A 17,669-nucleotide genomic window follows, 5' to 3' on the forward strand; every position below is an offset into this window, starting at 1 on the left:
TGTGTGTGTGTTTGTGTGAGTGAGTGAGTGAGTGAGTGAGTGTGTGAGTGTGTGTGCCTGCATTTTGGTGTGATCATGCAGCAGCTGCCAGTTGTCCTGTCGGTCACACACTAGGACTTCCGCGGCCTTTCAAAATAAAAGCCCAAAACTCTTTCAAAATAAAAGCACAGAAAAATACCCTTAAACTTGGCACAAACGGACGAATTCTCTGCGCTTCGACATGCGCGCCGTCCCCGATGTGCACGGGGGGGCGAGGGCCCGTCCAACGCTGCTTGCAGCTGTAATGTTTTATTTAATGTTTTCAAATGTTCTTCTTTTTATTGTGAAGCACTTTGAGCTGCAATTCTTGTATAAAAGGTGCTATTTAAATAAAGTTTTATTATTGTTATTATTATTATTATTATTATTATTATTATCTATCCACAAACACACACACACACACACACACACAAACACACACACACGCACACAAACACACACACACAGTCCTTTTGTCAAACAGATTAAAAATTACTTGTAATATTTTATAATTAAGTCATGTTTAAGTGTACTTAACTTACATGATTTTGCTAATATTGTTTAAAGGTATTTGACAACAATTATCAAAAGGGTGTTCTTTAACTATTGCACTAAAATTTAACCAAAATAAATTCCACAGTAATGTACCTATTAAAAGATTATTAATATATATTTAAATTTGATATACTGTTAAACCATGTGCCATGAAGGGCCAAGATGCTACAGGTTTTCATTCCAACTGAAAATTCCACCAGGTGATTTCACTGTACCTCTCCTTCAAGCAGAGAGAAGGGACTAATCAGTGAAATAACCTGATGGAGTTTTTGGTTGGAATGGAAACCTGTTGCCTCTTGGCCAGCCATGGCACCAGTTTGACACCCCTGCTCTAGATACATTTACATTACATTACATACAAGTAAGTACACATTTGTATAAATATATGTAAAACATACTTGGCAGTATTTCAATGCACTGTAAGTGTACTGAGGTACATTACTTTTTTCACTAGGGATAACACCACTACAGAACTTTGAAGGCTTAATGCACAGTTAAATCCTTGTTAATCCTTTATAAAATATTCTTACACACACACATACACACACACACACACACACACACACACACACACACACACACATACATTCACAAACACACAAACACACACACTGCTCACTTGGAAACCTTCTCTGACACTGCAGTTAGTGAGAATATTCCAAACTTATTCAACATCTTGATGACCATAAAAGTTTTTCTTTTGGCATAAAGACTTGTGCATAAAGATATGTTGGCATAAAGACTTGTGGGACTTGTGGAATTCATCTGCAGACATATGAAATCAGGGTTTTCCCTGCCTTATAATTTCTTAGGCGCACCGCCTAGACGTTTTCACCGGCCGCCTAGATCGAATGAACGAGGAAAGGGGAAAAAAAACGGACATCGACATATTCAATCTGCAGCTCATTTAGGAATCTGTTGTTGATGCTAGCTTGGATTGTCCGGAGGGAGTTAGGCAGGTACTGGGCCATACGTCATGAAATACTGACAACGGAATTAACCAATCACTGCAGCGAATCGTTTCTGCGTGAATGCTGAGAGGATTCCTTTCAGCCGCAACACATCCGCTGTAGGCTAGGCGGTGGAGGAGTGTATGAATCGCCTAGCGTGAAAAACACAAGCGTTCGCAAATACCAGTGATACAGTGGCAACATAGCGACTTTCCAAACTACCCCCAAGTGACTTCATAACCTAACGTTAGTCAGAAACTTATTTATGTAACGTTTGTTGTGTTTGTTTTTGTGCCGATATGCCATGCGCTGGTCGCCCATCTCTCCCTCGTTCCACTTGCTGATACAATGACAACTTAATCCCCTCCCCACCCCGCATAAGACCTAAAATTGGCCAGGGAAAACTCTGGAAATGAATGATTCCAATCCACTACGCAGCACACTTCTGTCTTTATGTCTTTTTCTTTTTTGCATGTTGAAGCTTGTGTTAAGTATCTGAGGATTGTTAGGTTTTATTGCATTGTGCATGCCTGAGAATTAATCATCATATATTGACTGGGCTGATGAAAGAGAAATCTGGCACGCTTTAATTTTCCCGTTTTGGTATGCTGTCTACAAACGTGACTGGGGCAGAAGGGCAGCACAGATGCTACAATCTGCTGAATGCTAGACATGAGGAAAAGGAGAAAAAGGTGGAAGTTATAAACTACCTTTACAAAACAAATGAACTTAAAAAGAATGCTAGATTGTTTTTCCCCAGGGACAGAAACTATTTTAGTCTCTCTCGCTTTCCCTGCTTCTTTCTTCTTCCTGTTCTCATCTCCTCTCTGTATGGTGAATGGTCTGTATGGTGTATAATTCACAGTTGACCTTCATCCCAGCAGCTACCTGGACAGAAAGGCAGTCAGGCAGTTTGAGCCATGACTTCAGTGACTGAAAATGATGAAATGTGTATGTGTGTGTTTGTGTGTACATAAAGCCATAGGTCAGGGCTTTGAAATGGAGCCCTCCTCTGTAGTTGGACTCATGTGGCTTTGAGGGAGAAGGTCAGGGTGTTGTGTCTTCAACACCACCGCCATGTTGTTGAAAGGTATAGCCTATGCCTACACATTGCTTCGTTGTCACAGCTCTGTAGGCCTAGTGTCATCTGTCTCTGATCTGTTTGCATTTTTGAGATGTCCAGATCCTAAAATCAGTCTCCGATAGAAATGAATGGAGTTTTTCCAAAGCCTTAAAAGTAATTTACCACATTTTGACATTTGTTTGTGTGCTTCATCATTTTTCATCATCTGAAAGTGATAGTGGTAATTTCAAAAAAGAAATTGCTAAAGTAAAGCTGGATATATAAATTTTGGAAGGAGATCATAGTTCATTTCTTAGTTATTATAGGTGAGGTTGCTGTAACATAGGTAAACTCTTGAAACAAGTTCAGTGCTATGATCTACAATTAATGTAATAATTAATTTAATGTAATATATTTAACAAACGCGTTTTTTCAAATGCAGTTGCCCCATGTAGGCTTGGGCCGATATTCGATATTATTGAATATCGCAACATTTGCCATCATATGCAATATTTTTCACAATATCGATCATCGAACAGTTGTTACGGCATCATCCGACTTTTATTTTGAAAGGGGAATGCACTCGGAACTGCCGTGACGGTGGCAAGATTTGGATATGCATGCAGCGTTTCAATACACAGACATGGAGGATTTAGTCACAAAGAAGAATGCTAGCTCGCAAATTTGGCAACATTTTGGCTTTAAACCTGGCAAGCCACAGAATGTAAATGAAGCCGTATGTCGTCTTTGCTGCAAGCAGGTGATAACGAGGCAGGGCAACGGCAAAAATTTGCGGTCTCACCTCAGAGTCTATCACCCAGCGCAATTTGCCCGACTTGACTCGGTATTAGCTGGGGAGGGAACGGCCAACGGGCACCAGCCACCACCAGCCAACAATCATCGGTGCATTCTTTTTCTTCTTCTTCTTCTTCTTCTTATTGTTATTATTACATGGCTACGTTGAATAGGTCTGATAGGTCAATCACGGCATTCTGCGGTCTGATATTTCTTGATAATAGACCGTTGCGCGCAGTTCTGTGTCCATAACAATATAATAGCAATACATATATAATTTCTTTGGTGTTTGTCTTTGTCAGTTTTGCCAAATTTATCAACTTACTATCAATTTATTTTTGAGACCTTGACGTCAACATGACTGTGAGTCAACTTCCTTCACAAAGTGTTGTGTTTGGATTGTAAAGCCTTCTGTAGGTCTACTTCTTAAATCTTGCCACTGAGAAGCATGTAAACAGCTCAAACTAATACTGAAACTAATAAAAACTAAACTAAAATGAAAAATTTATAAACAATAAAAACTAAACTGAACAGCAAACCCACTCTGGAAACTAACTAACTAACTAACTGAAACTAAGCTGAATTGAAAATAAAAATTTAAAACGAAATAAAAATAAAAACTAGCCTAATGTAAAATACAAAACTATAATAGGCTAACTCTGGTCCGTGACTCCCCCTCCTCCCTTGTAGCATTCAAAAATCAAGTCCCGTTTCCCCGATTTAGTAGCCCAATGGCGCAATTCATCAGATTAAATGAGTTAGCCTTATTTTTATTATTGAATAAACTTTCTTTAATGAATATACCAGAGGTCGGCAACCTTTACCACTCAGAGAGTCATTTGGACCCGTTCCCACAGTAAAGAAAACACTGGGAGCCACAAAACCCTTTTGACATTTAAAATTAAATAACACTGCATTTTTTTTTTGTCTTTATGCTATGTATAGCTACACAAACCATAGGATAATGTGTTGCAGTTATGAAATCAATGAACGACTGCAGAGACAACGAAATTAGGCCTACATTTCTGCATGCAACAAAAATATTTTGAACTCCGAAAAAAAGACGCTGGATTGAAGGTTACTTCAATCCAGTAAAGTAGAATACTCAGTGTCTGTTTGAGTCCTTCTTGTATTTATGAAAAAAACACTGAACTTAAATTATCCACCAGCAGCAAACCAAAAATGCCGTCCTCTTTCTGTGTGCCGTCATCCTTTTACTGGCGCGTGCAGTCAGCTGTCAAAATCACTGAGATTCGGCACCTCAGTCAAAGCAGAAAGGTGGGATTATTTTGTTTTACTGAAATGTGGCTGGATGACTCCATTAAGGATGTTAAAATAGAACTGGAGAGCTATGTGATTATAAGGAGAGATTGAAACCACAAAGGTGGGGGTGTGTGCATCTATATTCGTGCAGACATTGGTTTTCAGAGAATGGACTTGGACAATGACCAGATCGAGGCAGTTTGGGTTGATATTTTGTTACCTAAAAGCAAGCCCATACTAGTTGCAGGGATTTGGTTAAATCTGAGGTTTTATTGTCGGTAGATTTTAATACTGATACTCAGAAAAAAGATGTTTCTTGGTATAGAGCATTGATGGATTTCTGTCGCTCCTTTTGTTTACATCAGCTGATCAGGCTGCTGAACGAACCAAATCGTGTGTGCTCTTCTAGCCAAACAATAGCCTTGACCTTGTCTTGGTGTCAGACGGGTCTTGGATAGCAAATAGTGGGGTGATCCATTATGGATTGAGTGACCATTCTATTGTCTTCTGCACTAGGAAGATAATGAAAACGGTATTAAACAGCCACTCTCCTATAAAAATAAGATCACTTAAACGGTATAGCAAAGAAGAATTTGGTAATTGCTTAAAGCAAAAGAGCTGGTCTGCTGCGTTGCAATGTGGTGATGTGGACAAAGCATGGTGCTCATTTAAAAGTATGTTTTTAGAAGTTGTGGATAAAATATCCCCATGCAAAGAGATTCAAATTAAGCAGAGAACAGAGCCATGGGTAAATGATGAATTACTTGAGGCAATCAGGATGAGAAACAAGAATTTCAGAGGAAATAAAGATGAGCAGAGTTGGACAGATTATAAAAAGATTACAAATGAAGTTAATAGATTAGTGGTAAATACTTTAATGAGAAAATTGCTGAATACAGAAATGACTCAGGAAAGTTATGGGAAGCTCTCAAGCAGCTTGGATACAGTAAAAGGATGAAAACAATGAACACCAATATCACTCTAGATCTGAGGAACAATAATGTAACATCAGAGAGGAAAATAGTAGCAGACAGTTTCAACAAGTATTTTCATCAGTTGCCAGTAAACTTGTCAAAAAATTGGTGGTCCAGACTGGGCAATATGGTGAAACCCATGTACATATTACTATTATGCCCAGGTAGGGGTTCAGAAAGATGGCTTCTCATTTGAAAAGGTGCCTGAATCACTTGTCCTTGAAAAGATTGAGGGCTCTAAAGCCACAGGCTTTGACAATTTCCACCTAGATTTATAAGAGATGCTGCTGAGATTTTTAGCCCCTGTATCACCCACATTGTTAATATTTCTATAGTACAAGGGTGCTTTCCTAACAATCTTGAGGTTGCCAGAGTAATTCGCCTGTATAAGAAAGGAAGTAAACTGGACCCGGGCAATTACAGGCCTGTGTTCATTCTAGGTTGCCTGTCAAAAATTATTGAAAAGATCATTTTTGAACAGATCGATAATTATTTAGCAGCAAACAGTATACTATATGAGTTCCAGTCAGGCTTCCAAAAATCACACTCCACTGATTCCTGTTTAATGTTTTTAACTGATTATATTAGAAACGAGGTAGATAATGGAAACTTCTGTGGCATGGTCATGTTAGATCTACAGAAGGCCTTTGATACTGTGGATCATGGTGTCCTTTTGTATAAATTAATGGCTTTGGGGTTCAGTGACCTAGCATTAAAATGGGTGGGCTCCTACCTGGGAAATAGAATGCAGGTTGTGGACGTAGGAGGAACAATGTCTTATCCACAGAGCATGGCTTGTGGGGTACCTCAAGGGAGTGTTTAGGGTCTGTTATTTTTTCTGTTATACATAAATGACTTAAAAGCTGCTTGTTCATGTAAATTGTTTTTATATGCTGATGACTCTGCATTTGGTAGTTTCTAATAAGGACAAAAGGATTGTTGAAAGTACACTTAGTATAGAGCTTCTAAATGTTAGCAGGTGGCTTCCGGTGGCGCTGCACTGCTGCGACCCGGGCCACCTCGTGCTGCTGCCTGGCGTTTTATGTTGTTTTTGACGTTTGGCTGTGAATATGTTTTTTATCTAACACGGTGCCTGATTGTGCGAAACAGTGCTGTTTTTATTAAGAGGACTGCTGGTGGGTTTTTTCGTCTGGCTTGTATCATGCCACCTCCCACCAGAAGGTGTTGGTGTTATACCGACCATGCTGCTGAGCTACATCCGGGACCAGCTCCTGCTTCTCCATCCCAGCTACACACCTGTCCCCCAGCTACCAAGTAAATTGCTGGCCAGACATACGGAGGGAGGCTGCAGGAGACAAACGCGTAGGAGGGGGAAATGTGGCGGAGTACGACAGAGACTAAGGAGACGAGCTAACTGGCCACCACTGCCCTCCATGCTTCTCTGCAGTGTCTGCTCCCTGAAGAACAAGGTCGAGGAGCTCAGAGCCAACGCCAGGTTTCTCCACGAGTACCGGGAGTCATGCCTGCTCGTGCTCACTGAGACACGGCTACAGGAGAACATGCCTGACTCGCTTGTTTCTCTGGATGGCTTTTCGCTGGTGTGCTCCGATAGGAACACCAACTCCGGTAAGAGCAAAGGCGGCGGGACCTGCGTCTATATCAACAACCTGTGGTGCTTGCAGTTCACCACGAGAGAGTCAGTCTGTAATCCCGACATCAAACTGGTATGTCTAAGCCTGAGACCCTTTTACCTGCCACGTGAATTTGGGAACATTTTATTATATACTGCCTATATTCCGCCGGGGGGAAATGCTGCTAAGGCAGCCAATATCATAGCAGACTGTGTTCACAGTCAACTGAAACGCACTCCTGAAACACTGTGCTTTATCTTAGGTGATTTTAACCATTGTAAACTTGAGGCCACTCTACCTGGGTTCAGTCAATATGTTAACTGTAGCACCAGAGGGAAAAACATACTGGACAAATGTTATGGAAATATTAAAAATGCCTATACTGCGAAAGTCAAACCTCCTTTAGAGTCCTCTGATCACAATGCTGTCCATGTAATCCCTACGTATAAGTCCCTGCCTAAAAGCAACAAACCACAAGTGAAAACTGTTTATATTTGGGACAATGATAGTGTGGAAACTCTGAAAGGCTGCTTCTCTTGCACCAACTGGGACATTTTTCATATCCTGGAATTAGAGGAGGCTACAGATACTATCACAGAGTATATTAAGTTCTGCAAAGACAATGTGTTAATTCAAAAATCTATTACTATGTACCCAAATAATAAACAATGCATTTCCAAGGAAATTAAAGAGTGCATAGTACAGAGGAAAGCAGCATTTAAGAACCTACTACGCATGAAAAACATGCAGAAAGAACTTAATCACAAATTAAGGACTGCTAGGAGGAAGGAGAGGGAGAAATTTGAATCCCACTGCTCAGGCATGGACACTAAAAAACTATGGGACTCTATGAAGACCATGACAAACATGACCCCAGCTAAGACGTGTACTACTGTGATAAATGAGGAAGAAAAAGCAAATGAGCTGAATAATTCTTTTGTCGATTTGAACTAAGAGACTTCTCACAAGAAAAGGGAACAGCTACGGATGGCGCGCCTGAATCAGGCTGTGGAGCAATCACCATTGACCAGCATGCTGTGGAGAGACTCTTTTCACATATCTGCCCCAGAAAGGCCTCTGGACCAGATGGCATCTCTGGGCACTTACTGAAGTCCTGCAGCAATGAACTGGCAGAAGCCTGGTGTCCCATCTCCCAGAAATCTATAGACACTCACTCTGTTCCCCCTATGTGGAAATGCGTTTTCTTTATTTTCATGACTATTTACATTGTAGATGTAGAACTGAAGGAATCAAAACTATGAATGTACACATGTGGATTAGTTATGTACTTAACAAAAAAAGGTGAAATAACTGAAAACATGTTTTATATTCTAGTTTCTTCAAAATAGCCACCCTTTGCTCTGATTACTGCTTTGCACACTCTTGGCATTCTCTCGATGAGCTTCAAGAGGTAGTCAACTGAAATGGTTTTCCAACAGTCTTGAAGGAGTTCCCAGAGGTGTTTAGCACTTGTTGGCCCCTTTGCCTTCACTCTGCGGTCCAGCTCACCCCAAACCATCTCAATTGGGTTCAGGTCTGGTGACTGTGGAGGCCAGGTCATCTGCCGCAGCACTCCATCACTCTCCTTCTTGGTCAAATAGCCCTTACACAGCCTGGAGGTGTGTTTGGGGTCATTGTCCTGTTGAAAAATAAATGATGGTCCAACTAAACGCAAACCGGATGGGATGGCATGTTGCTGCAGGATGCTGTGGTAGCCATGCTGGTTCAGTGTGCCTTCAATTTTGAATAAATCCCCAACAGTGTCACCAGCAAAACACCCCCACACCATCACACCTCCTCCTCCATGCTTCACAGTGGGAACCAGGCATGTGGAATCCATCCATTCACCTTTTCTGCATCTCACAAAGACACGGCGGTTGGAATCAAAGATCTCAAATTTGGACTCATCAGACCAAAGCACAGATTTCCACTGGTCTAATGTCCTTTCCTTGTGTTTCTTGGCCCAAACAAATCTCTTCTGCTTGTTGCCTCTCCTTAGCAGTGGTTTCCTAGCAGCTATTTGACCATGAAGGCCTGATTGGCGCAGTCTCCTCTTAACAGTTGTTCTAGAGATGGGTCTGCTGCTAGAACTCTGTGTGGCATTTATCTGGTCTCTGATCTGAGGTGCTGTTAACTTGTGATTTCTGAGGCTGGTGACTCGGATGACCTTGTCCTCAGAAGCAGAGGTGACTCTTGGTCTTCCTTTCCTGGGTCGGTCCTCATGTGTGCCAGTTTCGTTGTAGCACTTGATGGTTTTTGCGACTCCACTTGGGGACACATTTAAACTTTTTGCAATTTTCCGGACTGACTGACCTTCATTTCTTAAAGTAATGATGGCCACTCATTTTTCTTTAGTTAGCTGATTGGTTCTTGCCATAATATAACAGTTGTCCAATAGGACTGTCGGCTGTGTAGTAACCTGACTTCTGCACAACACAATTGATGGTCCCAACCCCATTGATAAAGCAAGAAATTCCACTAATTAACCCTGATAAGGCACACCTGTGAAGTGAAAACCATTTCAGGTGACTACCTCTTGAAGCTCATCGAGAGAATGCCAAGAGTGTGCAAAGCAGTAATCAGAGCAAAGGGTGGCTATTTTGAGGAAACTAGAATATAAAACATGTTTTCAGTTATTTCACCTTTTTTTGTGAAGTACATAACTCCACATGTTCATTCATAGTTTTGATGCCTGCAGTGAGAATCTACAATGTAAATAGTCATGAAAATAAAGAAAACGCATTGAATGAGAAGGTGTGTCCAAACTTTTGGCCTGTACTGTAGTTGGATTATTCAAGGTATTTCCTCTAGTTTTAGAGCTTATTTTGAGTTTATAGTTCTTGTAAAGCTACTTTGATGGACTGCAGTGGAAATAGAACAATGAGCAAAGAAATTTTTTCATGTCCCCCCCAGGAATTACTCTCTGAAATTTTGCTGTTTATTGTCCCCCCCAATAATGAAATGGGATTTTCGCCCCTGTATTTATCGACAATGCACTCCTGGAGCACACACGTTGACAGCCTCTACTGCAGACTACAACAACGGCTGCATTTTTTACGCCGTCTGAGAATTCATCATGTCAATCAAAAATTTATGTTGATTTTTTATAAGGCTGTCTTAGAGAGCCTAATTAGGTACAGTATCGCAGCTTTTTTGGAAACCTCTCTGTTCAGCTTAGGAACAAACTGTCTTGGCTAATTCTTGCTGCGGGAAAAATCACTGGTATTAAAGAGCACTTTTCCAGTCAGAGTATCTATGAACAGGCTACTCTGCAGAAAGCCAACAAGATAATTAATGGTCCATCACACATTCTGCACAGTGAGTTTGAGCTGTTACCTTCTGGGAGAAGGTTTAGAGTTCCTCACTGTAGACTAAATAGATTCAAAAACTCATTTATTCCTATGTCTATCAATCTAGTAAATAAGGTCAGATAGACCAGTACAATGATGATTCGCGTGTCTTGCACAGGTGGCGCTACGTGATGACGTATCAGACGCCCATTGGCTGAGCGCAGACACGCTACAGTCTGCAGTGCAACCTGCGCGAGAAACCATGGAAACGCAAGAAAACACAAAGAAAAGAATGAACGGACACGGAGCAAGAGCAGGGAGCATAGACTCTAAAAAAGGGGACTGAGCTAGCTAAACAGTAAAGTAAAAAGTAAAGTTAAACTAAATGCGACAGATGTCTGGGGGAGAGAAGGAGAAACACACACTTTTTCAACTCGCGAAAACATTTTTGGGAGTTAGAAAATAAGTTAGAAAATTTCGACACAGTTTGAAAGCCCAAAGCCTTACCTTTCTCCTTATACCTTTTATTTTCCGCTCGGACTTAATGTCACTGAGAAAAAAGCAGTTGTTTGACCACTAGTTTTAGGCGATTCTCTCCCAAGTGCCACCCAGGGTTTCCGCTACATGTAATTCATCATGGCGCACCGCCACGGCAAAATAAAAGCCACCACACCTTCGGAATGATGATTTTTTTTCTTCCAGATGTTAAAACAATTTTAAATTGATATATATACACATATATAGGCTATGTAGCCTTTATTTGCGCAATTATACTTATTATAATCAGTTTGAAATGATAATTTAAATATCATGAAATGTTACATTACACTGCAATTAACTTTAGTCATCACTCGCCTGTTTGATTATTACTGCTGTGCGCTCACAGAGGGAGAGAAAAGGGCAAGAGAAAGGTAACTGGGCAAGATTAAATTTAATCCATTTTTTTGGTCAAGCCTGTGAAAACGACCCTAATGTTATCGTTAATGTTTACATTGTAGGGCCGAGATCACGAAATTTTCCAAATAAAACGCAGTCTATTTTTTAACGCGGAATATCACCGAATTTGACATAATTTGAATGAAATGCTGTTTTTGTGTGGAATATGGACGTATGTCTGGGGAAAATCACATGGAGGGAAGCAAATCTGGGTGGCACAACCGCTCCAGTGGTTTCACCTGAAACCACTGGAGCGAGAAACTTTCCAGGCTACAGCAGCGCACTGACATAGATTGTGTAACAAAGCAAAGAGTTGCCACTCCGCGCTAATTTCACTGGTTTACAGCAGCACACTGGCTTAGCTTGTCTATTCAGAGGAGAGTTATCACTTCGGCTTATTTTTCAATCTATGTTATCACATGCATACTACTGCTCATTCATTGGTAGCTGAATTGTTAGGTCTGTTTGATAAGTAATTTACATTTAAAAAGAAAATAATAATAATAATTTAATATATTGTTAAATAGGGAGCAGGCGGGGGGGGGGGGGGGGGGGGGGGGGGGGGTTGTCAACGATGCTGAAGCCCTCCCCCACAGTTTCAAAAAAATCCTAGAGGAAACCCTGGTCACTCATGCATCTTAGAGCCTCATTTCTGGCTCCGCCAGAAATGAGGCTCAGAGGATAGTGAGTGGATAGTGAGTCTGCCTGCCATGCAGGAGACCAGGGTTCAACTCCCTGCCTGAGCAAGAGCAACAACACTCCACAACCCACAAACAGCATAGGGCTGGTGGTTTAGCGCATGTCCAGGCAGTCGCAAGGCAAGCACATCAAAGTTTCATCAGAAACTTTACAAAGTCTTGGAAATTACCAGAATGAAAAAGAAATGAAATGTTTGCACTTTCTGTGTATATTTTGTTGCATGTGTTGTACTTTCTGTGCATTTTTCATGGCAACGATGTTAATAAAATGATCAAATACATTCAGTGGCACTCATAATATCTCTTATTTTCACCGGAAAAAAATTAAAGGTAATCTTGAATCTTGAATCTTGTCAGACAACAAGCTTTTGCTTCATTTAAGAAAATCTGAATCTATTTTTTTTGGGTCGAAGATTAAACAAAAACAAACAAAAAAAAAAAAAAACGAGACTGAAGTCAAGACTGATATTCTCAAGTCAAGTCCCAAGTCCTACAGTTTGAGTTTCAAGTCCTTTCGAGTCCTTTTAACAACAGAGTAATAAACATATCATGTATGCTTTTAAAATCTGTATTTATTTATAAAAACTTTTTTTCTTTTTTTGCTCCATTCTTATTTTGTTACTGTCTTCTAATTTAACAAAACACACTACCTGGGAAAACCTTTTTGATCCTGCAGTCATAAAATCAAATTGTAAAGCAGAATCAACGTCTGGTAATGTAATGTAAGTAATGTAAATTAAATAATGTAAGTAATGTAAATTACTTATCAAACAGACCTAACAATTCAGCTACCAATGAATGAGCAGTAGTATGCATGTGATAACATAGATTGAAAAATAAGCCGAAGTGATACCTCTTCTCTGAATACACGAACACAAACACACAGACGCACACATATACACAGAGGGAGATAGAGCGTTCCTTAATAACATACTTTTTAATCTTTGTGTTTTGGGGAAAGTAGGGAGTCTTTCCAAGTCAAAAGGCTCAAGTCCAAGTGAAGTCACGAGTCCTTGATGTTAAAGTCCAAGTCGAGTTGCAAGTCTCTTTACATTTTGTCAAGTCGAGTCTAAAGTCATCAAATTTATGACTCGAGTCTGACTCGAGTCCAAGTCATGTGACTCGAGTCCACACCTCTGGTTCATGGTATAAGGGTATAAATATGAACGTAAAAAATAGACTCCAGACAACCCAAAACAAATTAGTTAGGCCAGTGGTGCCGTATATGGGGGAAAAGTTAGGACCATTCCAAGGGCCCTTGCCTGACAGGGGCCCCAAAAAATAGGTAAAAACTAATATAAAATTATTAAACCATCATCCAGTAAATACATTATATATATATATATATATATATATATATATATTTTTTTTTTTTTTTTTTTTTCCCCCATGGGGCCCAGAATTCCTGGCAGCGCCCCTGAGTGAGGCTTATCCTGAAACTCCCTCTGAGACCTCACCTGGAGGTTTCACATTTTAAAAGAGTAGGCTGGCTGAAAGTGGAGTAGCGAGTGTCTCAGATGCAGCTTTGTATGGTTCACAGGATAGTTTATGGAGATGTTCCCAAATATTTTAAAAATTATTTTTGCAGAGTGAGTGAAACTCATGCATATTCCACAAGGGGCAGCGCAACAGACTTTGTACCCCCAAGGGTAAAGACCAACCTGGGAAAAGAGTCATGTCTTTATTGTGCAACAACCCTGTGGAATAGCTTACCTGGGACATTAAAGATGAATAGCAACTTTTGTAATTTTAAAAACTCACTTAAGTCTTGGTTCAGAGGACAAAGAACAGTAACTTATCACTTTTTAGCGGCATGATTATTTTCATGATTGTTGAGTGTAGTTTTGATGAAAGACCTGTGTGAATGAAGTGTGTATGTAGATGTATGGGGATATGTATATATGTAAATTGTATGTATGAATGTATGCATTAGGAGTCACGTGACGCTTCCTGGAGAATGGCCGCTTGAAGTTTGAGCTCCCGGCATCACCTTTTAATTTATTTATCTTTCTTGACTTAAAGTGCGAATTACTCACTGCCAGGAACATTTTGGATAATCTACATGCAAAATGTCACATCCTAATGCAAAAGAGCCAAGAGGAAGGCACAACAGCAACGCAAAAAAAGCCGAACATGTTTGGGAAGAAGTCAGCGACAAAGACGGCGCCCTAGACTCTGACAACAATCTCGCCAGCCAAGTCGCCAACATGCACCAGTTACTGAAGCAAATGAACGCAAACCAGACAACTGCGCTCTCGGAAATCAAGCAGTCAACTTCAGCAATTGAAGAGAAATTGTCAGTCATCTCGGAACGTTTGGACCAGGCCAAGGCCCGGATTTCCCTCCTCGATGATGCAGCTGAAGCCGCTAAGACGGATCCCCCAGTCCTCGCATCTCAAATGGAACAAATGCGAAAATGGATGGATGATTTAGAGGCTCGGGGGAGAAGAAACAACCTGCGGTTCCGAGGTTTCCCCGAGGGCAGTGAAGGTCGGAACGCGGTTGAATTTTTGGAGAAAATAATTCCGGAACTTCTTGGAATTGACTTTCCGAGAGGGATTGTAATTGAAAGGGCGCATCGCACACTGGCTCCGCATCAGGACAGCCGTCCAGCGAGGGCTAATTATCGCCAAGTTCCTCTGCTTTCAGGATGTTCTTCGGATCCACTGCGCAGCGAGAGAGAGGCAAGATGTCAGCTTGAAGGGCCACAAAATTGGGATTTTCCCCGACTATACTCGAGCAGTGGAAATGCAACGGCAAAAGTTCAGGGAATGCAAGAAAAGGCTTCATGAGAAGGACATCAAGTTTGCTCTTGTGTACCCAGCCACCCTCAAAGTCTTCCGTAGCAACGGAGCGGAGCGGCGCTTTGACGACCCAAAGAAGGCTATGGACTTTATTAACAAACTGTGAATATTGAACCGGCTTCGCTGTCGGATGGTTCAGACTGACGATACTTAAGCCCTTGGCGGATAACTTGTGACTCAACCAGACACTTGGTATAAGGAATTTGCCCACTTTTTTTCGTTCGTTTTTCTTTCTTTCTTCCTTTCCTCCCCAAGGACAACTTCACCATTCCGTCGGTGACTGGGATAATTGTGGCGAAATGTCTGCAGAGGACAACACTACTGTAAGTAATGTCAGTCTTATGTGATGGGTCAGCTCAGTTATCGTCGTCATCTCTTTGGACTGTCAAGGGTCTAGTGGGAGGACAGAACTCTTAATTTTCGTGCTAATTGTATTCCCCTTCATACAATTATAGTTATGAAGTTATTGTTTAAGATTGCTGTGCATTCTTGTAACGTATACAGCTAAAATAAGGGCAAATCCATGTTGCTTAAGCTTGAGAAGATTGATATATACATTTTATTTATTATTTTGAGTTAGTACTCCTTCTGGAAAAGGACAGGACTTATCCTCCCATGTGGGACATGTTCCACTTATTTTGTTTTTCTTCTGTCATGCTGTTGAGTCAGTCTGAACATACTTTGTCAAATCCATACAGTCAGCTAAGCGTTATATTTACAGTTGTAAACCCATGTTTATAGGTTGAGTTTTAAGCATGGAAAGCAGACATCCTGGCGGAAGTTGTTTCAGTGACTGAACACCTTGCTTATGATCACCTACAGTGTTAACACTCGTGCGTGCGCTCTGCCCCCCCCCCGCACCGCCCCCGCCCCAGATTGAAAGTGGGCCCCTATAGATTTTTCTGTTTCCCATTAACTCATAGGCCCAATGTTTCCTCTTAATTCCGGTAATTCCTGGGGGGCTGCGTGAGAAGCGGCAGGATGGGCCCTTATAAGGTGTTCTATGTTTAGTGGCAATGTATCTGTACTAGTATTTTTCTGGTGGTGCCGCAGCATTCAGGCAGCCTTGAAAGTTTGTGTTTCACGGACCTAAAGTTCTTTGTTCTCGAGTGCCATTGGCTAATGCACTCTTGTTGGAGCATTCCCGCTCCATTCCCGCTCTTGTGTGCTTGTCAGGTTTGTTTCTGTCCTTCATGTTGTGTTTTTTTCTGTTTTGAGGCTGTGCTGCATCTCAGTGTTAAGCTAATGAATGAGCAAACATGATCATATTAAGGGCTTAAGTCTCTGTAGTTGGAATGTAAAAGGCATGAGCCAACTAAAAAAGAGGAAGAAAATACTCACTACTCTTAAAGCTAGAAAATATGATATAGTTTTCCTCCAAGAAACACACCTTTCAGAATTAGAGAACAAGAAATTACATAGGGATTGGGTGAGGCAAGTCTTTTACTCAGTCGGCTCTAGTAAAAGTAGGGGTGTTGCACTTTTAGTTCATAAACATTTACAGTTCAGGAGCAATAAAATGTTTACAGACAATAATGGGAGAATGATTGTTATAGAGGCTGAGATTCAAGGCCACGCTGTGATACTTGCTAATGTATATGCCCCTAACCTAGATGACCCTGCCTTTTTTGCCATGTTAGACTGGAAAATACGAGAGGTGGAAAATGGGCAAGACCTTCCTATTGTTGTGGGAGGAGACTTCAATCAGGTCATTGATAACACCTTAGACCGCAGTAACTCCACTAACTATAAAAAACGGAGTGCCGTTGATATCTTGAGCAGCATTTGTAGATTTAGGTCTGGTTGATGTATGGAGACTGCTGAATCCCACAGGTAGGGACTATACCTTTTATTCTGCCCCACATCATGTATATAGTAGGATAGACTACTTTTTGGTGTCCCATTCCCTCCTTCCATACTTAGTTTCATGTGATATAGGGTCCATTTTAATATCAGATCATGCAGAAGTGACTATTCACATGCTTCCCTTTGTTAGTACTGGCAAATCAAGTAGATGGCGATTAAACTCCACTTTACTACAGGATGCAAATTTCAGATTATTATTACAAGAGCAAATTACAATATTCAAGGAAACTAATATTCCCTCAGCTCCATCCACTGGGATAGCCTGGGAGACACTGAAGGCTTTTCTTAGAGGATTTATAATACAGTTTGCATCCCACAAAAAAAAAAAAAAAAGAAAGGGCAGCAGAGCTTCTTGGCCTTGAAAAAGAGGTGAAGGTAGCAGAAAAAAAATTCAAAACAAAATGTCTAAAGATAATTTGCTTAAGCTTTCCCAGCTTAAATACAGATATAACACTTTACTGTCCCAAAAGGTTGAATTTTCTCTGTTCACGGCTCGGCAGCGCTTCTTCGAAGAGGGTGATAAAGCTGGGCACATGCTTGCTAATTACATCAAGCAGCAAGGGGCACATAGTGCTATCCCTGCAGTAAGGGACGAACAAGGAGCACTGCATACAAGCACTATTGACATAAACAACACTTTTAAAGAGTTCTATGAGAATCTGTATAAATCTGAGTCAAAGGCAGAGAAGACAGTAATTAAGAGATTTCTCTGTGACCTAAATTTACCAACTCTATTGACTGATCAGAAGCAAATGCTTGATGCTCCAATAACAACAAATGAAATATTAGAAATAATACAGTCCTTACCTATAGGGAGGGCACGCTAACCCTAACCCTAGCCCAGACGGCTTTACGGCCGAATTTT

The 17,669-nt window shown here is 40.9% G+C and overlaps 1 protein-coding gene across 2 annotated transcripts in view; it reads left to right on the top strand.

The window, feature by feature from the left end:
* Positions 1–17,669, top strand: part of cdk14 (cyclin dependent kinase 14) — a 433,611-nt gene that overhangs the window by 253,563 nt on the left and 162,379 nt on the right. The gene's annotated exons all lie outside the window — the stretch shown is intronic.

This window comes from Myripristis murdjan, chromosome 16, assembly GCF_902150065.1.
Source record: "Myripristis murdjan chromosome 16, fMyrMur1.1, whole genome shotgun sequence".
In the NCBI taxonomy this organism is placed as follows: domain Eukaryota; kingdom Metazoa; phylum Chordata; class Actinopteri; order Holocentriformes; family Holocentridae; genus Myripristis; species Myripristis murdjan.